The sequence below is a fragment of the Kogia breviceps genome, chromosome 2 (genome assembly GCF_026419965.1).
Source record: "Kogia breviceps isolate mKogBre1 chromosome 2, mKogBre1 haplotype 1, whole genome shotgun sequence".
NCBI lineage: Eukaryota > Metazoa > Chordata > Mammalia > Artiodactyla > Physeteridae > Kogia > Kogia breviceps.
The window spans coordinates 2,617,094-2,639,884 of record NC_081311.1 but is presented as its reverse complement, the minus strand read 5'-3'; the positions used below and the strand labels follow the sequence as shown (position 1 = coordinate 2,639,884).

Sequence of the window (22,791 nt, the reverse complement as noted above, 5' to 3'; positions counted from 1 at the left end):
TCAAAGTTCGCAACTTGAAGTTTCGTGTAAGGGACTTAACTGTAAACAGCTCATAAGACTCAACAACAACAATAAAAAAAACCAAACAACCCAATCAAAAAATGGACAGAAGACCTAAACAGACAATTTTCCAAAGAAGAACTACAGATGGACAACAGGCACAAGAAAAGATGCTCAACATCACTAATTATTAGAGAATGCAAATCAAAACTACATCAACGTACCACCTCACACCAGTCAGAATGGCCATCATTTAAAAATCTACAAATAACAAATGCTGGAGAGGGTGTGGAGAAAAGGGAACCCGCCTACATTTTTAGTGGGAATGTAAATTGGTGCAGCCACTATATAAAACAGTATGGAGTTTCCTCAAAAAACTAAAAATAGTTGCCATATGAAGAATCAACATTATGAAAATGACTATAGTACCCAAAGTAATCTACAGATTCAATGCAATCCCTATCAAACTACCAAAGGCATTTTTCACAGAACTAGAACAAAAAAATTCACAATTTGTATGGAAACACAAAAGACCCCTAATAGCCAAAGCAACCTTGAGAAAGAAAAACAGAGCTGGAGGAATCAGGTTCCTGGGCTTCAGACTATGCTACAAAGCTACAGTAATCAAGACGGTATGGTACTGGCACAAAAACAGAAATATAGATCAATGGAACAGGATAGAAAGCCCAGAGATAAACCCACCCACATGTGGTCACCTTATTTTTGATAAAGGAGGCAAGAATATACAATGGAGAAAAGAGCGCCTCTTCAATAAGTGTGCTGGGAAAACTGGACAGCTACTTGTAAAAGAATGAAATTAGAACAGTCCCTAACACCATACACAAAAATAAGCTTGAAATGGATTAAAGACCTAAATGTAAGGCCAGACACTATAAAACTCTTAGAGGAAAACATAGGCAGAACACTCTATGACGTAAATCATAGCAAGATCCTTTCTGACCCACCTCCTAGAGAAATGGAAATAAAAACAAAAATAAACAAATGGGACCTAATGAAACTTAAAAGCTTTTGCACAGCAAAGGAAACCATAAACAAGACGAAAAGGCAACCTGCAGAATGGGAGAAAATATTTGCAAATGAAGCAATTGACAAAGGATTAATCTCCAAAATTTACAAGCAGCTCATGAAGCTCAAAATCAAAAAAACAAACAACCCAGTCCAAAAATGGGCAGAAGACCTAAACAGACATTTCTCCAAAGAAGATATACAGATTGCCAACAAACACATGAAATATGCTCAACATCACTAATCATTAGAGAAATGCAAATCAAAACTACAACGAGGTATCACCTCACACCAGTCAGAATGGCCATCATCAAAAAATCTACAAACAATAAATGCTGGAGAGGATGTGGAGAAAAGGGAACCCTCTTGCACTGTTGGTGGGAATGTAAATTGATACAGCCACTATGGAGAACAGTATGGAGGTTCCTTAAAAAACTAAAAATAGAATTACCATATGACCCAGCAATCCCACTACTGGGCATATACCCAGAGAAAACCATAATTCAAAAAGAGTCATGTACCACAATGTTCATTGCAGCTCTGTTTACAATAGCCAGGACATGGAAGCAACCTAAGTGTCCACTGACAGACGAATGGATAAAGACAATATGGCACATATATACAATGGAATATTAGTCAGTCATAAAAAGAAATGAAATTGAGTTATTTGTAGTGAAGTGGATAGACCTAGAGTCTGTCATACAGAGCGAAGTAAGTCAGAAAGAGAAAAACAAATACCGCATGCTAACACATGTATACGGAATCTAAAAAAAAAAACACAAAAAGGTTCTGAAGAACCTAGAGGCAGGACAGGAATAAAGACGCAGACGTAGAGAATGGACTTGAGGACACGGGGAGGGGGAAGGGTAAGCTGGGACGAAGTGAGAGAGTGGCAGGGACATACATACACTACCAAATGTAAAATAGATAGCTAGTGGGAAGCAGCCGCATAGCACAGGGAGATCAGCTAGGTGCTTTGTGACCACCTAGAGGGGTGGGAGAGGGAGGGTGGGAGGGAGACACAGGATATGGGGATATATGTATACATATAGCTGATTCACTTTGTTATAAAGCAGAAATAACACAACATTGTAAAGCAATTATACTCCAATAATGACGTTAAAAATAAAACCAAAATGGCACAGTCCAAACAGAAAGGAAGGGATGGGTAATACGTCATATGAAGAGGTGTGCTGATATATATGCATGTCTAGGAAAGGAGAAGGCTAACATGTGATATCCTGTTTGTTAAGAGTAATAAAAATAGCAAAGTTTAAAAAAAAAAGTTGCCATATGATCCAGCAGCCCCAATCCTGGGCATATATCCAGACAAAACTATAATTCAAAGAAATAAATGCACTGCTGTGTTCATAGCAGCACTAGTCACAATCGTCAAGACATGGAAACAACCTAAATGTCCATTGACAGATGAGTGGATAAAGAAGATGTGGTACATATATACAATGGAATATTACTTGGCATAAAAAAGAATGAAATAATGCCATTTGCAGCAACATGAATGGACCTAGAGATTATCGTACTAAGTGAAGTAAGTCAGACAAAGATAAATATCACACGATACCACTTACATGTGGAATCCAAAACATGACACAAGTGAACTCATCTGCAAAACGCAACGGACTCACAGACATAGAGAAGAGACTTGTGGTTGCCAAGGGGGAGTGGGAGTGAGGGAGGGATGGATTGGGAGTTTGGGATTTGCAGATGCAAACTAGTACATACAGGATGGATAAACAACAAGGTCCTACTGTAGAGCACAGGGAACTCTATTCAATATCCTGTGATAAACTATAATGGAAAAGGATATGAAAAAGAATGTATACATATGTCAAACTGAATCACTTTGCTGTACAGTAGAAAGTAACACAACATTGTAAATCAACTATACTTCAACAAAATAATTATTTTTCTAAAGGCCATATAGGAACTTGATACCATATTTGGAAAGTGATGCATTCCTTCTCAGCTCTGGTAAGAACAGGCTAAAATATACAACAAACTAGTGAATATAACAGAAAAGAAGCAGACTCACAGATCTAGAGAACAAACTAGTGGTTACCAGTGGGGGTGGGGCAATAAAGGGGTCGGGGAGGAAGAGGTACAAACTGTGAGGTACAAAATAAACTATAAGGGTATATTGTACAACACAAGGAATATAGCCAATATGTTAAAAAACTATTAAGTGGAGTATAACCTTTAAAAATTATGAATAACTGTATTGTATACCTGTAAGTTAGATAATATTGTATAGCAACTATACTTCAACTAAAAAAAAGAAAGGAAGGAAGGAAGGAAGGGAGAAAGAAAGAAAGAGGGAGGGAGGGAGGAAGGAAGGAAGGAAGGAAAGGAAGAAAAAGAAAGAAGAAAGAAAGAAAAGAAAGACAGAAAGAAACAAAGAAACAAAGAAAGAAAGAAAAAGAAAGAAAGGCAAAATAAAAGGAACCTGGCTGTGTCTAACCAGAGCCACCAAGCATGCCCAAGCCTGACGTCACCTCGGCCCAGCTGGTACCTGAGGAGTCCCGGGCACCACTCAGCCAACCTTCCAGGCTCAGATGTGGGCACATCCCTTTGACATCTGCCATGGCCCCCTGAGGGTATGTCATGAGTCACTTCCTGGAAACGTTTTAAGGGCCACGTTCTAGCATCATTCAGCATTTGCTTCCCCTTCTGGGTGGCTGAGGAGCCGGTTTAGAAGGAGATGGACCAGCCTGGGACCCTCTCAAGGGTCTGGGCCACCTGGACCCGAGTGTGAGCTGAGATAACTCAGGTTATTTTAATCCACTATGGTTGGGGAGTCCTTTGTCATTACTTAGCTTATCCTAACGAACGACCTGAACATCTATCGGGAAAGGAGAACTTAAGTTAAGATTGCAACCCGTTCAGAGCCCAGTGCCACGTGGTGAGGGCACGCGGAGGGGCTGCCTCCTTTACTTATCCAAAAAAGCCAGCTGGTCGCCGAGCAGGCGGGGGATACACACTGGTGGGCCAAACGTGGCACACAGGCCACCGGCTGGGACCTCGACTTCAAAGACATGAAGGTGTGTACCCAGCGGGAACACCACACTGCCAGGAGAAACAGTGGGCTCCCCAAGCGTGCTGGAGGGCATGGAGTCCGTGGGCAGCAGGAACACAGAATCCCGTTGAAATGTACATACACAAGAAGAAACGTGGACATCTGCACAGTCACAAATGCACTAACAAAATATGATATATCCATACAATGGGATATTATTCAGCCACAATGAGGAATAAAATACTAACACACTCTTCACCACAGATGAACCCTGAAGACATTATACTGAGTGAAAGAAGCCAGACACAATAGACCGTGCATTGTATGATTCCACTTACATGAAATGTCCAGAGCAGGGAAAACTATGGAGACAGAAAGTAGACAGAAAATAGGCTGCGCAGGGCTCGCGGGTGTTCAGCTTCTTTCTGAGGTGATGACAAGACGCTACAATTGACTGTGGTGATAGGTGCACTTATCTGCGAATACACACTTGAAATGGGTGAGGTGTATGTTATGTGACTTGTATCTCAATAAACTCTTTCTGAAAAAGAAATGTGCGTATCTGTACTTACACAGCCGAGACCTGCCAATGGCATTTGTTCCTTGGATGGGACTAGGGCAGGAGGAGGATGGGAGCATTTTGCTCTGAACTTTGAACTGTATCTCTGTTTCATTTCTGAATTGTAGGAAGTTTTGCAATGAGCAGTTACTTTTGTTACTGGGGAGAAAAGGAGGAGGAGGCCCACAGCCCATGTCTGCCAGTCTGATGTCCTGCAGATTCACCAACATCCTCTTCCTGCTTTTTTTTTTTTTTTTTTTTTTTGCAGTATGCGGGCCTCTCACTGTCGTGGCCTCTCCCGTTGCGGAGCACAGGCTCCGGACGCGCAGGCCCAGCGGCCATGGCTCACGGGCTTAGTTGCTCCGCGGCACGTGGGATCTTCCCGGACCAGGGACGAACCCGTGACCCCTGCATCGGCAGGCGGATTCTCAACCACTGCGCCACCAGGGAAGCCCTCTTCCTGCTTTTTAAGAAGGCCGAGTCCACGTGGGCTTTGCTGCGCTGAACGCCCTCCGTGTGCCCGGTTGGCTGGGAGAGCACCGTCCTCAGAACCTCCGCAAGTGCTCGTGAACTTCTGGAAGAACGCGGGTACATTCTCCTAAGTAACCTCGGCCAACTCTTCCCTGTTTCTGGATGGCGTTGCAGCCACTTATGGTAAAACTGAACCGGGTTCCACATTAATCCCTTTCTTGTTGAAAAGTTCTGGCTATAAACCACATCCTCAGAAGGATAATTAAGAGCTGGATTAGACAGGCCATCCTGCTTTCTCGGGGCAGATAACTTGGACGCAGGCCCGCAGCCGGTGAGAGCTCACCCAGTCGGCTCGCTGTGGTCCCCGTGACGTGCGGGTCTCAGCTGGTGTCTTAGGCAAGATATGCACGTGGCTGGGGTGAAAGTTACTATCACTGCACATGTATTCCGCATTGTTCACTTTTGACAAAACAGACTTTTAGTTCCAGAGGTGGCTTGGGTCTAGAATGGCTGTTGGATCCTTACGAACGAAGCTTTATTTCCACGAGCTCACCCCTGACATGGGCTTCGAGAAAAGCATGCAGACGCTAGCCAGAGGGGCACCGTGGAGTAACCGCGGGACCTCATCCAAGAGCAGGACAAGTTGGCTTTGCGGTCGGGATGGGGCCTGCTTGGAGCCTGCCCGTCTGCCATCGCCCGGTCGGCATTCCCACTCCATCTGGCACAGGTGTGTGTGTGGCTGCCCTGGGATCTGGATTCCCACATTCTGCTTTGTTCTTGCTGTGGAGTTTTGGAGGAAAACTCCAGCCTGGCATATTTAGCCCTAAAATCCAGCCAAAGTGGAGGCAGGGCACATTCAGGAGATCCATGGGTCCTGCTTTGCTGCGGCCCTGTGAAACCCATCAGGAGGACTTGTGGGATGAGTTGGGGACCCAGAGGGCAGAGACAGGCCTAGAAGAGGGAGACCCACACTCTGACCTGCGACATTCTCTCCTGGGCAGTGGCTGCACCTCCCAGTGTCTCAGCGCCCAGTCCTCACGGGATCTGGTGAGTGCACTCGGCCTGCCGCAGACTCCCAGTGCCACGGGGGCCTTGGCGCTGCTCCAGGGCGAGGCCGTGTCACTGTCTGTTTGATGTGTCTGTCTCCTCAACTGGACAGCTGCCCAGGGCACGGAGTGGCACCCACGAGATACAGTTCCCAGAATGCAGCAGGTATTTTAGATGGGGCTCTTCAGTTGAAAAAAAAAAAGATAAATCTACTTTAACTCAAGCACAAAAGGTGTAGTGGTCTCAGCACTGCTCTCAGGTGGAGGTTTGGTTGCAAGACTGACTCTGGCGGGCAACACGACAGAGGCCGTTTATTGGTGGGTTTTCAGGAGCTCCCAGAATTGATGGGAGAAGGGGCACCGCAGATGTTCCAGGCATCTCAGGGCAGGAGGCAGACAGTCGTCGGGCCGGTGGGGCCTTGAGGGCTCTCCCATCATGCACAGCTGGGTCCCAGGTGGTGTTGCTGGGGGTACCACGTAGGCTGTGCCGGGGTCACTGCCCCATGAGGACAGAAGGCCTGGTGGCCGGGGGGAGAGCGCCAGGCAGGCGGCACTGAGAGCTTCAGAGGGCAGTGGTGGCAGCTCTCACAGGCTACTGGGGTCCAGGGACAGGAATGGATTCCTGCGCCTCCCCCCTCCAGTGCAGAGCTGGGGCTCAGAGCCAAACGGGGAGTGGTGGCCGATGTCCCCATGGCTTCACTGCTGGACTGGAGGCAGGCTGAACCACGGCCACCGTGGTGGCTGACCGGGAATCGGGCAGGAGCTCACCCCCGCCTCTCTCCGAGAGCCCCACCCTGATGCCCTGATCACAGTTTCTGTGGATGGGACCTCGCCTGGCAGACAAGTGACTATTGCTTTCTATGATGAAAGATGCCCTTAAGGTTCTTGAGGGGAGCGGCTCGTCCTGGGTTATCTGGGTGGCCCTCCTAGAGGGACACAGAGGGAAGTCTGGTACAGACGCACACGGGAGGCCACGTGAGGATGGATGCAGAGACGGGAGCGAAGCTCCACAGCAGCGCGCAGGCCGAGGAAGGTGGGAAGCCACACCCCCCAGAGCCTGCAGAGGGAGCGCGGCCCCCGCAGGACACCTTGATTTTGAACTTCTGGCCTGCAGGACTGTGAGAGAATGCCTTTCTGTTGATTTCATACACGTTGAGATAAAATCAGCTTGTGGTGGCGTGGTAGGCGGCCATGGGAAGCCGAGACAGGTGGGTACGGCTGCGCCCACCCCCGGCGAGGGTGTCCAGCTTCACGGACATCCGGCACCTTGCTGAGGCCGCAGAGTGGGGTCTCGGGGCCGGACGGGGCGCCAGCCCAGGGACACTGGCACGTCGCTGCCCCGGCGGCCAGGGCCGCAAACCTCAGGCTGCTGACCAGCCGCGCGGGTGGAAAACAGCAACGGTAATAACAACGGCCAATGCCCCCTGCCGCACAGCCAGAGCCAGGCCCTGCCGTGCGCTCTGTGGCACCTACGAGGGGCGGGGACCCTAACCCCAGCCCCGTCCACACCGCAGAGGTGGAGGACAGAGTGTGAGCCGCCCGCCCCGTGCAGGGCTGGGCCAGGACACGTCCGAGGGCAAACTTGACGCAGAAGCCACACTCTCAGCCTCCACCCTGCACTACTTCCCGGAGGAAAGTTTATACTCATCAGAATAAATGGTTCATTCAAAGGCTTATATTTTATACCCAGTTTCATGTTTTCCAGTGATGTGGTGCGTTCTTGGACGTGAAGGACAGCATCACTTCAGAGGGAAGAAGTGTAAGGAAGCCTTCTCTGTTTTCCGCGCAAGGCTGTTCATCTCACCCGGCTGCCGGGTTCGGGGCACAGTTCTGGGGGGGCCGGGGTGAGGAGGCTGATGGGTCTGGGGGCTGCTCCTGCCCTCCCCACCAAGGCTGTCGCTCCGATCTGTTCCTCCGCCACCTGGCGCAGCGGCGGCCCCTCCTCTCTGCAGGTGCAATCGTCCCCACTCTGGTGTCCACTTTGAGTCTCTCACCTCGTCGACAACCAAAGCAGCGCAGGGACCAAAGAGGCAGGAGGCTGTAGCCTTAACGGATCTGCGGCTCGGAGGGGTAGGCGTGGGCGTGGAGCCAGGCGCCGTGTCCTGGGATGGCATCGTGCCCCGGACGGGCTTGGGGAGAGGGCGGCTCCCTTTGGTGAGGAGGCAGCCGTTTGAAACCGTCTGCCCCTTCCCTCTCATCTTTTCTCTTTCTGAAGGGGTTCCGGGTTGGAACTGTGGCTGGTGTCTGTAAGATTCATCCGGGGCTTTTCTGGGTGTTCTTGAAAAGGCAGAACAGGAGAGAATTTAGGAACCAGACGGTTCTCGTAAAACAAAATAATGAATTCCTCCCAAGTATGAGATATTGATTTAGCATCACCTACGAAGTCATCCTAACACTCTGTGAAGAATATGCTTTCAGTTCTAAAATCTTCTAATGGATATGTCAATTTTAACTGACTTTCCCCCACCAGGTCTAAATCTTCCTTTGGATCGTGCCATGCGGCTGTCGTGAGCGCTGATTACATGACGACTGGGGTTAGGATATGCATTTCCATTTTTCAAATGAGACTTTCCGCTGAGGCTGCAGCTGGCCTGCCTCTTTCTAGGCAAATGAGCCCGAAGGCTTAGGCAGTGGGGTCCTCAGTGTGGGGCGTGGCTCCATCACATGCACGGAGACAGGGCGGGGCCGGCCTCCCCCAGCAGCCTCTAGACCATGTGCTTGCCCTGCAGCCCAGCATCATACGTAATTGCTTGGTGACACTGCTGGTATTATCATCATTCTTCTTCTTCTTTTGCCCGGAGATGAAATGACTGGTCCTGCGATGAGGCTGGCAGCTGCGGCACATTATCCCATGATATGCTTGTTCTGTGCAGGCACTGCTCTGAGTGCTTCTCCACTATTAACCCACTTAATCCTCACAACAGGTCGCTGGGGCTTATCTGAGTTTTACAGATGAGGAAACCGAGGCACAGAGGGTTTGAGATGCGCCCGAGGCCACACAGCTGGGAAGCGGGTCTCGGGCTCCAGCCTCCAGTGACGAGAAGTGCAGACAGGACCCTTTCTCGGCAGAGGGCTACCTGCCAGCTCCTCCGGCTCCCTCCCCGGGGCAGGTCAGGCTGCCTGACCCGGCTGGGCTGCATGAGGCTCTTTACATACCACCAATCACGGGCCCCACTGAGACCAGCGGCTGCCACCGGGAAGGTGGGGCCTGTCCCGCCGCGTGGCAAGGCCCTCGGCTGCCGTTGGCCTCCCTGGGCTGCGATCAGGGGGCCGGGTGGGAGGGGCCTAGTCTGTGCGGCCCCCAAGCGGACTCAGCAACATCGCAGGGCAGCCCTTCGTGTCCTTCATTGCATGTGCCAAGTGTTGCTTTGTTTCTTTTTTTTTTTTTTTTTTTTTTTTTTTTTGCGGTATGCGGGCCTCTCACTGTTGTGGCCTCTCCCGTTGCGGAGCACAGGCTCCGGACACGCAGGCCTAGCGGCCATGGCTCACGGGCTTAGTTGCTCCGCGGCACGTGGGATCTTCCCGGACCAGGGCACGAACCCGTGTCTCCTGCATCGGCAGGCGGATTCTCAACCACTGCACCACCAGGGAAGCCCTGCTTTGTTTCTTTATTGATTCTGCTGCCTTGCTTTGCAAGGTTTTCCCCAGGACTTTACCATAATAATGTTTTCTAGTCAGGCTGATGATGTCTCCCTTAAGAGGTATTAATATTGGAATAAATTGTTCTTAAGGTGCATCTACTTATGAAATAAACTGTAATAAGCACACTGCAGTGTTCCATGGAGCATAGTACACATCATAATATATAGAAAACTGTCGGGTATTCCTAACTTTGTTTTAACTTCCTGAATCAGTCCGCAAGGGATGGGATGCCTTTCTAGAACAATCTCCGTCAGAGAGGAAAGTTCACCCAGTGCTTCATCTGAAGGAGGTGGGGTTTGTGGCGGGAGCAGCCTGGGTGGTCGCTGGGGATGGAGGAGGCCCCGGGAGCCCCTCTGCACGGGAGGAAAAGGTACAGAGCATCTTCGAGACCTTCGTCCCCCTCTGGCCCACTGGAGATTTCACTGCCTAGACCCTGAAACCACAGCTTCAGGAGGACTTCACCGCGTTGGAAGCTCTCTTCTTTAATGGTAGGTGTCAAACGCATCGCCATATCTAAATATTCAATTCATTAAGTATTAAACATCCGTTCCAAAGAGCACTGTGAAATGCAAATGAGAGCAGCTGTGTTATATCGTAATATAAAATTCAATAAATCTGTAGCCCCAAACCTTCCGACCTCATTACAAAGTTGTGTGCTCACCGCTCGCCACCAAAGATGCGTCAGAGCTTGGCTGCCTCTTCTGGAAGCCAAACTGTCCAGGCGGCGGGCACGCAAGAAGGATGCCGGCGGACGGGGTGGGAATTGGCCACCGTCACCCGGGAGACATGGGAAATGAAGCTTTGCTTGTTTTGTGCATCCCCCAGAGAAACTACTGACTCAGTTCAAAGGACCCTCAGGCTTTGCCACCAAAGTAAACCCACACGTGTCCGTGCCTGAGACCACGGTAGCTCCCGCAGCACGGGCAGGGCAGGGTGGACCACTGGCCCAGACCTGTGGGCTGCCCACGGGGTTAGCACCCTGCAGGGTCCACTAGCTCTGTGCAGAGGGGACCGGCAGGCAGCAGGCAGCAGGGCCCCCACCATCCTGGGCCACCGGGAGATGAGCCCCAGGGGACAACACAGCACAGAGGACCCAGGGGCCAGAGTCTCGGCGCCGTCACTTCTAGCGCACAGACACTCAGAACCATCTCCATGGAACCTCTGCCAACCACAAGGAGCTTGGCAGGGGGCAGGGGGCAGCCGGGCACACAGGGAAGCTGACTGGCGGGTTACTTAACTGACCCACTAGGTGTTCTCTCCTCCCTCTTCACAGTGTTGCTTCTGCCTGGGTGTCTCTCTGGAAATGATCTCATCTTGCCGTGCTGCATCTCAAGTGATGCCACAGCCCGCCCCCCGTGCCAGCTACCATGCCTGCAGAACATTCCCTAACTCCTGCTGCACTTTGGGCTTCTCCTTCTCCCTGTCGCGAGGCTGCCCCCTGCTCCTCTGGCACCAACTCATGCCTTGCGTGTGGTACCTGCTCCATAATCCTTCCTGAACTATTGAAAGAACAAGTGAACACCCTGCATGGCCTATGAGAGAAGTCACGAGCGTGGGCCCCACAAGGCCCCATCCCACCTTCTGTGTTAAACATGAATGGCACCGCTTGACACATTTTCAACACAACTCACAGTAGCAAACGTGGTTTATGCTGGACCAATCCTCACATGTTTATAGCTCATGTGTGGTCTATTCTAACCTTTTAGCCTCTCTGAAATGCACTCTGTCTTACAGTCAAAGGCCCCGTCTTGCAATGACACGCTGCCTAGCACCCTCCTCAACTCACTTGAGTTGCCCATCTTTTTGGTACCACGTGGGGTGAATTTCATTTCTGTTAAAATGTCTTCAAAGAGAGTCACTATGATTCAGCATTGAAATGAAAGGATTTTGAGTATGTAGAACGGTACCAAAGCAGGGCAGCTGATTAGAATTCAAATCAATATTGAATCAGAATTCAATATCAGGGAAGCAGGGCTTCCCTGGTGGCGCACTGGTTGAGAAACCGCCTGCCAGTGCAGGGGACACGGGTTGGAGCCCTGGTCCGGGAAGATCCCACAAGCCGCGGAGCAACTAAGCCCGTGCGCCACAACCACTGAGCCTGCGCTCTAGAGCCCGCGAGCCACAACTACTGAAGCCCACACGCCTAGAGCCTGCGCTCCGCAACAAGAGAAGCCACCGCAATGAGAAGCCCACGCACTGCAACGAAGAATAGCCCCTGCTCGCCACAACTAGAGAAAGCCCACGCGCAGCAACAAAGACCCAATGCAGCCAAAAATAAATAAATAAATTTTAAAAAAAACATTAGGGAAGCAAATACACATCACTGGGAGAATGACTGGGAGGCCACATGTCTTTTTGCAAAACAACATCCAGGGCTTTATGAACCTGGAGGAGAGAAGAGGCCCATAAGTAGGTGAGGCTGGGTTGTGTTTGGTGACCAAGACACATGCAAAAGGACTGACTATAGCACACCCAGCAATGTAGCCCAAGGCAGCATAAATGGCCAAGGCCTCACAGTAGACAAGGAACTCAAAGCACCAAGAAGCCGTTGGGACTGATTCTGGTGTTCCGAATACCTGTCATTTAATGCCTTTCATCATGGTTTAACTGGCTGTGTGTTTTCTTTCTTAGTTGTTTGTAAAACTATAGTACAGTGGGCCCTCCATATCCATGCGTTTTGCATCTGTGGATTCAACCGAATGCAAATAGAATACTCAGCCATTTTACATAAGGCTGTGAGCGTCCTCGGGTCTTGGCGTCTACAGAGGTTCTGGGGCCAATCCCCGGGGTCAACTGTACCTCTTACAGCTTTTAGCACTTAGATCGATGAACTACAAAATACTCAAGAAGGTTTTGCGGGCTTCCCTGGTGGCGCGGCGGTGGAGAGTCCGCCTGCCCATGCGGGGGACGCGGGTTCGTGCCCTGGTCCGGGAGGATCCCACGTGCCGCGGAGCGGCTGGGCCCGTGAGCCATGGCCGCTGCGCCTGCGCATCCGGAGCCTGTGCTCCGCAACGGGAGAGGCCGCGACAGTGAGAGGCCCGCGTACCGCAAAAAAAAAAAAAAAAAAAAAAAGAAGGTTTTGCAAACCAGTATCTTTGAAAAGATGATGCTGGCAGCCACCTCCTCTACCACAGGCAGGAACCACACCCGGGAGGTGGGAGAGAGGTGTGGAGTCTGAACCAGCGCCGTCCAATAAACATGCAACAGGAGCCACAGACACAGTTGAAAATTTTACACTTTTCACGTAGCCACGTGAAAAATGTAGAAAGAAGCAGGTGAAATTAATTTTCATACTGTATTTCATTTAGCCCAACATATTAAAAGATACCACCTTAACAAGCAAACAATATGCAAAATTTCTTAATGAGCTATTTTATACCCTTTTCTTCCTATTAAGGCTTTGAAATCTTGGTTTACAGTTAAGCCCATCTTAGTTCAGACTAGACAGGTTTCAAGTGTCATAACACTAGAGAGCACAGCTCCAGAGCCAGGGTGGGCAAACCTTTCGTGTAAGGCCCAGGTAATAAATATCTTAGGCTCTGCCAGACGATGGTCTTCGGCACTCAACCCTGCCGCTGCGGTGTGAAAGCAGACACAGATAACGCTTAAATGCTTGTGCCCGTGTTCCCGTAACAACGCACTTACAAGAACAGCCCGCAGGACAGATGTGGCCCGAGGGCCAGAGTTTGCCGACCCCTGATGCGGGTCATTCCCCACCCGAAACCATCACCGTCTCCGGACTCTCCAGCTCAAGCCAACAAACCCTCTTTTTACCATTTGCTCAAGCGGTCATCAGAATTCCCAGTTAAGAGCTACCGTCTCAAGCTCCCGCCCGCTGCGGCCGCTGGGCAGCCCTCAGCAGTGCCCTGGGTCGGAGCTTCCTCCCAGCTCTCTGTTCACTCCTCCGCCCGTGTAGCTTCCGCCCCGTTCCACCCGCAGTTCTCCTGGAAGCTTGGCATCACCTCTCCACCCTCCCACTCTCCCCATCTCCCCTTCTCTTCTAGGAGGCATTGGCTGGGTTCTCCCGCATTTGAAAAGCATGGGGGAACGTGAGGTTGACTTCATGAAGGCACACTGTCTCTCATGGACTCTGGAACCCCCAGCCCAGACCAGGGAGTAGGGAGGCCTGTCGGGCTGGTTCAGGGAGAGCCGGCCCTCAGGCAGGAATGGCCCTCCGGCCCTCCAAGTGCGTGGCCTGCGTCCGGGTCTACAGAAAATCTCCCACTGCGTCCCTGGCCCCTGCTGCCTGGAGGCCCCAGCACTGCAGCATCCCTCGCGGCTTGATGTTGGCCAAATGGCTCCAACGTCTGGCTTTAGCTCGCCCAGCCCTGCACAGGAAATGATTTCCAAGTGACAAACATTAGCCCGGTGGCTCCCAAATGCCGAAAACAAGCGATCCCCGGGTGATGGTGGCAGGTAGCAGACCTCCCTGGGTTTCCCTGCCAGCCCCTCGCCTTTCCGTGGGCAATTCCTTGTCCCCAGCTGGCCTCCGATGCCGCATGGGGCCAGGAGGGACCTGACCGATGAGTTGCTGCCCTGAGGTTTTTGGACTTGGAGCTCTGTCGGCTGAGGCAGACCCACCTGGGGGCCGTTGGCAGCCACGCGGAGAAAGCTGACGCGCAGCGCAAGTGAAGGAAACCAAGTGCAGGGAGCGGAAGGCAGCTGCAGGGGCCTGGGGCATTCGTGGCCCTGGATGCCACATCCGGCGCTGGTTTGTTCTTGCTTCCTGGGGGCTGAGTGGCTCTTAGAGACACCTCCAAGTCCTTTCCATAAGCCCCTTGCTGCTTTCGCCAGCTCCCATTTTGTTCTGACCACTTGCAAACAAATGAGTCCTATTAAGTCCTATTAAATAAGTGTGATCTAATGCAAGTGGTCAAAGCGCAGTGAACGCACTGAGGGGAGAAAGGGGCAGGGACGGCCTGGGGGCTGCGGCCTGTCTGAGGCCAGAGGCCCAGAGCCTCCCTCTTACCGACCTGTGGTCCCGCAGTCCTGGGCTTGGTTTAGCCTCCCCTGCCTGGGGAAGGAAGCAGCTGCTCGTCTTCCATCCCTGGGGAGAGAAGCAAGAACAGAAGCACTTCTCTTCAGAAAACACTTGTGACTCAGTTAATATCACACACTGCTTTGGGGCATCACAGGGGCGAACTGGGGAGTGAGGAAGTCTCTCCAAGACGGGACAAAGGGGGCTGCTCTTCACAGCACGCTTCCTGCACAGGGTTAAATCGGGTCTCCCCAGGTGCACGTCCACCCAGAACCTTGGAAGGTGACAACGGGCAATAGGCCTTTGCACGTGTCAACTAAAGATGAGGTCATTCTGGCTTAGGGTGGGCCCCAAATCCAATGACTGGTGTCCTTGTAAGGAGAGGAGAGACACACACAAAGGAAGAGAACACACAGGGACGACGGCCCCATGGCGACGGAGGAGCTGCCATCCGAGGAAGCCCAGCAAACGCCATAAGCCAGGGAGGCAGGAAGGATCCCCTGCAGCGTCCAGAGGGAGCGCGGCACTGCCACCACCTTGACTTCTGGCCTCCAGACCGTGAAAGAATAGATCCTGCCGTTTTAAGTCGCCCACTTTGTGGTCCTTCGTTACCGCAGCCCCAGGACACCAGTGCGGGCAGCAACTCCTCAGTCAGGCCCCCCGCCAGGGCCCGGAGGCCACCTGGGCTTCTGGCTCTGAACTCTTAGCAGCCAGCGGTTCCCCCGACACACAGCCCTCACTCTGCTTCCTGCAGCTCCGCGGGCTCCTGGACCTCCTGAAGGATCTGCTCTGCCCGGGGAAGCACCCTGCCCGCACCTGGAGACCCCCAGTGCCCCTTTACCTGGCTTCCCTTTGCCCTGTGAAAAAGGCCACTTTGACGGTGGCCTCAGAGGATGCCAGTGCCTGTGTCTGCATCCGCCTCCCTCACGTACTGAGCTCCTGGCGGGGACCCCGGCCCTGGCCTCCTCCACGCGTGGCCGGAGAGGACGCACTTACGGAAGTACCAGGTGGGCCTTCACCGGCAAAGCAGGGATTTGAGAAACAATTGTTCCTGTTGATCACGGGCCTGGTGCATCTGTTCCAAACTCCTGTTGCCTGGATGGGTTCATTTCTCCTCATGACGTCTGACGGGGGTCATGCTCTCTGACCCCCATTTGGTGTGGGAGGTGACGGAGGCCTTGCGTGTCCAAGTGGCCCCGGCACCCCTGCCAGGATATGGGGCCTTTCAAGCGGTGACTAAGGTTACAGGAGGTCATCAGGTCGTCCGCTAGGACTGGTGTTCTTATGAGAAGGGACACTGGATGCGCGTGACCACAGAGGACAGACACGTGAGGACACAGGGAGGAGGTGGCCGTCTACAAGGCAGGGAGAGAGGCCTCGGGAGAACCAACCCTGCCCACACCTTGATCTTGGACGTCCAGACTCCAGCACTGTGGGAAGATGAATTTCATCTTGTTTAAGCCCCCCAGCCCGTGGTACTTTGTTACAGCTGCCCTAGCAGCCAAATACAGCAAAGCCTCCTTGATCTTATTTATTTGTCCTTAAAATTCAATTTTGAAAACCAATTCATTGGTTGATACTCTGCCATATTCCAAGATGGGTGTGAGTGTTTCAAAATCTACGCTGACAGGTCGAGGGTCGCCGTGAGCATCGCTGGCAGCTCCCCTGCCCTCCACCCCCAGGGCCGCGGGAACGGTGCTCTCACCGTTCCAGGCCTGTGGCTCAGGGGCTCACGTTCCACGTGGTGGTCTCACGGGTACCAGTTTGCAGCCCTGATGATGGGTCGCCGGTGGGAAGATGCCGTGACAGCACGTGGGCAGGTCACTGGTGGTGCGTCCAAAGCATTGTCGGTGTTTCCCCAGGTTTCGCACCGCCTGCGTGACGCACAGTAGAGGCTTCCGGCCTCTGAGCTCTTCAGATTCTTCTCCCGCAAAGCTTAGGAGGCGCCCACGTGCCCCTGCAGAGTATTCTCTGTCAGGCCGTGTCAAGGGACGCTCACAGAGCAGCTTCTTCCTCTTTTGAAAGGCGCTTCCAAACGGCTGCGTTGGTGAGGCTTCCAAGCGCCCCCAAGCATGGAGTTCTCGTTCTCCCTAATGTGAAATGTTTTCCCCTGAAGCTCCCAAGAATTCAGGCCAGCGTGCCCAGTGTTCAGGCTTGGATCAGGGCTCCAGCGCTGGCTGCTGCAGCGTGGGGGGGGGAGAGAAGTAATTCAGGCGTTCCAGTAGGGTGATGAAAACCGCTGCGTGCACGTGGAGACGCAGAAAAGGAGCAGCTGAAACCATTTCCTTGTGGGGTCCCAATGAGAAAGAGGCCTGTTAGTCCCATGGACGCACGGGAGGGGCCAGGCAGCGACGTGCGTGGCAGGCGAGCGCACTGAGCCAGGGCCAGGCGCTGAGGTCCTCTGCGCTTCTCTCCTGCAGCCGCGCTTCTCTCCTGCAGCCGCGCTTCTCTCCTGCAGCCGCGCTTCTCTCCTGCAGCCGCGCTTCTCTCCTGCAGCCGCGCTTCTCTCCTGCAGCCGCGCTTCTCTCCTGCAGCCGCGCTCCGGAGCGGGGAGGACTTGCCTGGGGACTTGCCCACACCTGCGGCTCGGCGGCCATAAAGGAGGTCCTATGAAGCCCCAGACCACGAGTATAAACAAGTGCCCGTGACCCGGACTCCAGGTCCGAGATCTGCCAGGGAACGTGGCTCTCTGCCGGCAGCCCCCGGCCAGTGAGAGACAGGAGTCAGGTTGCAGCGTGACATTGGCCAATGCCACAGGCTGTGCCTCAGAACAGCAGGACCTGAGTGACATCCAGGGTCCCAACGGCTCACAGGGCTAAAGGGTCCTGAGTGAGGGGACACCCACACACCCTCCACCACTCTCACAGCCCCCAGGATTGTGAGATGAAAGCACAATGGTGGTCTCGAGGGGCTGCAGGGCGAGGGAGGAATGGGGCATTTATTCATGAGCACGGAGTTTCGGTTTTGCAAGATGAACAGTTCCGGAGACTGACTGCATAGCAGTGTGAATATATGTAGCACTACTGATCTATACACTTAAAAGTGGTAAATTACACTGAAGATGGGGAATTTTCATGTTATGTGTATTTTACCACAGTGAAAAAGAAATGAAAATACAGCAAGTCCCAGCTGTAACAGTTAGCTTAAATAGGTTCCTTTAAAATCGTTACTTTAAAATGAAAACTCAGTTAGGCTGAGCACAAACAGATGGAAAAAGACACCCTGAAACCAGTAGGCATAGGAAGGCTAGGCTGGCTACATTCACATCAGACAAAACAGAACTCAGATAGCAGTAAAAGAAAGGAGGAGGGGGCTTCCCTGGTGGCGCAGTGGTTGAGAATCCGCCTGCCGATGCAGGAGACATGGGTTCGTGCCCTGGTCCGGGAAGATCCCACATGCCGCGGAGCAACTAAGCCCGTGAGCCATGGCCGCTGGGCCTGCGCGTCCGGAGCCTGTGCTCCGCAACGGGAGAGGCCACAACAGTGAGAGGCCCACATACAGCAAAAAAAAAAAAAAAAAAAAAAAAAAAGAAAGGAGGAGGGACACTTCTCATAACGACTAAAGCGCCCATTCATCGGGCTCATCAGGCATGTGGGCTCTGAGCCAGCACACAGCCCCCTGTCCACAGGTAGAGTCCCTGCTCCCTTTCCTTCTCTGGCTCCCATGCCCAGGTCAGGCAGAGTGGCGGGCTGTGCCCCGCCATCCCAGGAAGACAGTCTCTGGCAAGGGCAGAATCGTCCGGAACTCACCTCTCGCTCAGGCTGCGTGTCCAGGTCAATGGCCTGCCCCTGGGCTCGGCCACCAGCCTGCCTACACGGGCCCATGGTCCCCGCTCACAGACAGCAGCCCAGGCTGCAGCCCGGAGCGGAGGCCAGAGGGGCTGGGCAGCGGCAGCCAGGCTTGCCCAAGGGAGGGTGTTCCTGGGAACCCCGCACTGGAAGGCACAGGAGAGCAGGGCAGAGGGGAGAGCCCCAGTCCTGAATCTGGGGTTTTCCCTCCTGTTTTAGTCAAAGCAGATAATGGCATGTGAGGAGTGGACACAGCCCTGATGTGTCTGGATCTCAGGGCTCTGAGCATGGGGGAGGGTGTGTGGACACCGCTCAGTACTCGGGGCTGTGACAGAAACATCTTTGCGTAATGTCTTCAAGGTTCACTTATGTTGTAGCTTGTGTCAGGATTTCCTTCTTTTTTTTTTTTTTTTTTTTTTTGCGGTATGCGGGCCTCTCACTGTCGTGGCCTCTCCCGTTGCGGAGCACAGGCTCCGGACGCACAGGCTCAGCGGCCACGGCTCACGGGCCCAGCCGCTCCGCGGCATGTGGGACCCTCCCGGACCAGGGCACAAACCCGCGTCCCCTGCATCGGCAGGCGGACTCTCAACCACTGCGCCACCAGGGAAGCCCAGGATTTCCTTCTTTTTAAGGCTGAATAATACTTCCTTGTGTGTATTTACCACGTTTTGCTTATCCTTTCACCCATCGATGGACATATAGGTGGCTGCCCACTTTTGGCTACTGTGAATAATGCTGCTATGAACGTGGTCTGCTCAGGACCTTGCTTTTCATTCTTTCGGGTATATATGTAGAAGTGGAGCTGCCGGATCATATAGTAATTCTGTTTTTAGTTTTGAGTAATTACCACACTGTTTTACACAGCAGCTATGCCATTGTACATTCCCACCAATAATGCACAAGGATGCCAATTTTTCCACATCCTTGCAACCTGTTATTTTCTGGGGTTTTCACTGTAGCATCCTAATGAGTATGAGGTATGGGTCTTGCTTTTCAAAGTCCATTCTGACACCCTCTGCCTTTTAATTGGCATGCTCAATTCACTAAAATTTAATGTAATTTTTGATGTGGTTGGATTTAGGCCTGCTAATTTAGTATTTGTTTTCTTTTCATTCCCTCCGTTTTGTGTTCCTCTGTTCCTCATATTCTGCCTTCTTCTGGATTAGTTGAATATTTTTTAAAAATCCATTTCAATTAATCTATTGTGTTTTAGCTATACCCCTGTACGTTACACTATTAGTGGTTGCTTACAGATTAAAGTATACATAATATACATCCTTGACTTTTCAGTCTAGTTAGACTTAATACTGTAGCACCATATGTAAAATGTAGAAACCTTATAATTGTATAGGTCCATGTGTCCCCCCAGTCCTTTAATCTATAGTTGTCATGGGTATTGTATCCACATACATAATAAACCCCAGAAGTAAATGTTACAGCTTTTTGCTTTAAACAGTCTTATGTATTTTAAAGAAATTAAGATTTTAACATTCATTTATATTTACCCACATATTTCCCAGTTTTGATACTCTCCACTGCTTCTCTAAAATCTGAATTCCCAACTGGTATCATTTCCCTTGAAAGAACTTATTTTAGTACTTCTCATAAATAGCAACAGATTCTCTGTTATTTAATCTGAAAACATTTTCCTTTTGGAAGGATATTGTCCCTGGTTACAGACTCCTAGGTTGATGGGTTTGTCTTTCAGCATCAAACACACTGTTCCACTGCCTTCTGGCCTCCATAGTTTTTGATGAGAAGTCTGCAGTCACTCAAATCGTATTTTTCACGTACAATGTGTATAGTTCTTCTTTGGCTGCTTCAGAGATATCCTCTTTCTTTTGATTTTCAGCAGTTTGATTATGATGCTTAGACATAGTTTTATTTATATATTTATCTTGTTTGGGGGCTCACTGAACCTTCTGAAATTCAAATTTAGGTGCTTCACCAAATTTAGGAAATTTCTTGGCCACTATAACTTTGAATACTTTTTTCTCCTACATTCTCTGCTTTCTCTCCCCTTGGGATTCAAACTGCATATGTGTTAGATGTTTTGATATTGTCCCACAGCTTCCCAGGGCTCTCTTCATTATTTTCAACCTGTTTTCTTTCTCTTCTTCAGATTGGATGATTGATATTCATCTATTTTGAAGTTCACTGACTCAGATTTTAATCTATTATCTCCATTCTGGTAATCAGCCAATCCCCTGAATTTTTTATTTCAAATATTTTTCAATTATCTTTTTCAGTTCTAGAATTTCTTTTTGGTTCTGATTTTTATAATTTCTATTTCTTAGCTGAGATTTCTTATCTCTTCTTTCACTGCCAGCATATTTTTCTTTACTTAATTGCATGTAGTTATAATATCTTCTTTAAAGTTGTTGTCTTCTAATTCCAGCATCTTGGGGGTCACCTCAGGATTGTTCTCAGCTGATTGACTTTTCTCTTGAGACTGAGTCACATTTTCCTGTTTTTTTTTTTTTTTTTTTTCATATGTCAAGCAATTTTAGACTGTATCCTGAATGTCATGTATTGGGAATGTTATGTTGCAGAGATTCTGGAGTCTATTCTAACCCTCCAGAGAATGTTGACTTTTTTGTTTTGGTAGGCAGTTAACATGACTGGACTTAAATTGCAAACTCTGTCTTTAGTATCAGCCCAAATCAGTTCTTTTATTTTAGCTAAACTGCTTTGATTCTACCTACAAGCATGTGTAGTTCAGATATCAGTCAGAGATTTGGGTAGAGTTTTTTCTTTTTGTGCAGAGTTTTTAGTTTTTATAAGCAAGAGAGTTAGGTCCAGTAGGAGTTTACTTGGCTATACCCGTATGCTTGTTTCTAATGCACAGGTGTTTTGTTCACCTGTCACAAAGCTGGGAAGCCGCTGAGCAGGTGACTCAGTGACAGGTAGAAACACCTTCAGAAGAGATTAAGGAATAAAAGGTTAACTCTCTCTAGGCTGGGGGCAGAGCCAGCTGCGGGCAAACATGCCTGTATTAGTCTGCTCAGGCTGCTACCACTATGTGGCTCAAACAACAGAAATTCATGTTCTCACGGTTCTAGAGGCTGGAAGTCCAAAAGTAAGGTGTCAGCAGGTTTGGTTTCTTTCTGAGGTCTCTCTCCTCAGCATGTAGATGGCTGTCTTCTCCCTCTGTGTGTGTCTGTGTCTTAATCTCCTCTTTCTATAAGGACAACAGTCATATTGGATTGGGACCCACCTTAATAACCTCGTTTTAACCTTAAATACCTTTAAAGACTCTTTCTCCAAATAGAGTCACATTGTGAGTTACTGGCAGTTAGGACTTCAATATATGAAGTTTGAGAAGGAAACAATTCATAACACTGCCCTTCAAAGGCTAAGGACTGCCCTCTCTTAAAAGACTGTAATTAATTCAGTTGATCCACCCAGTGGCACCCATGTTATCCTTATATTCTGATGAGGAAACTGAGGCTCTGGAGGATACAGTCGTGGAGCTACTGAGGGGCACATCTGGTGCCCACTTCCCACATCAGCCTGTCTAGCCGGGAGCCCATTTTGGGTCTTGGGCTCTGGTCCTCCAAGCCCAGTAGGTCGTGGGCACCACCACACACCTCAGGACCTCCCAACACAGGACCAAAAGTACCAACTGGGGCAGAGCCCATGTTGGACAGAGGGGTCCAGATAGTTCTGTGGGCTCTGTCTGTGGCTCAGAATTGCCTCCTGACAGCACCAACAGCCTGACCCAGAGGCAGGCAGCTCTCTCCCCAGGCCCCCAGCACCAGGGCCGGAGCATTTCTAAAAGCCCTCACCTGAGAGGAGGGCTCCTCGCTCATCGGCAGCTGCCTTCTGGCTGTGTGGTGTTGTGAGCACCCAACGTCTCCATGGTCTGTATCTGACGACCCGAGCAAGAAGCAATGTGGCTCCATACGGGTGTGAATCACTGTACAGTGTCTGAGTTCCCAGAGGACGGCCTGGCTACACAGCCCACCTCAGCGACTGCTGCGGAAATGAAAGCTTCTAGAGATGTGTCCTCTACGCAGTGGGGTCGGCTCTTCCGAGGTGCAGCTGGAGGGAAGAAGCGACACCTGGAATGAACAGAATTGGAATGTTTTGGGAAACTTGGCTTCAATGTCATGTTAAAGTGCAGATGATACTGAAGGGCATGGCACAGCCCTGAGCCCTGGGCCATCCTGGACCAGCCCTGAGCCACCTGAAAATCTGGGTGGAGATGGTGGAGGGGAGGGAGGGGATGGATGGGCAAAAAGCCT

General features: G+C 50.9%; 1 protein-coding gene across 2 annotated transcripts in view; it reads right to left on the bottom strand.

Annotated features, from left to right (window-relative positions):
• Positions 1–22,791, bottom strand: part of C2H10orf143 (chromosome 2 C10orf143 homolog) — a 101,041-nt gene that overhangs the window by 15,713 nt on the left and 62,537 nt on the right. Inside the window, exons 6-7 of one of the 2 annotated variants that reach the window (XR_010838755.1) lie at positions 22,333–22,608; positions 14,752–14,825 (exon numbers count right to left, since the gene is read on the bottom strand). The exons of the other annotated variant lie outside the window; for it this stretch is intronic. The gene's annotated coding sequence lies outside the window, so the exon portion shown is untranslated. The remainder of the gene's footprint in view (positions 1–14,751; positions 14,826–22,332; positions 22,609–22,791) is intronic. 2 annotated transcript variants of the gene reach the window in all.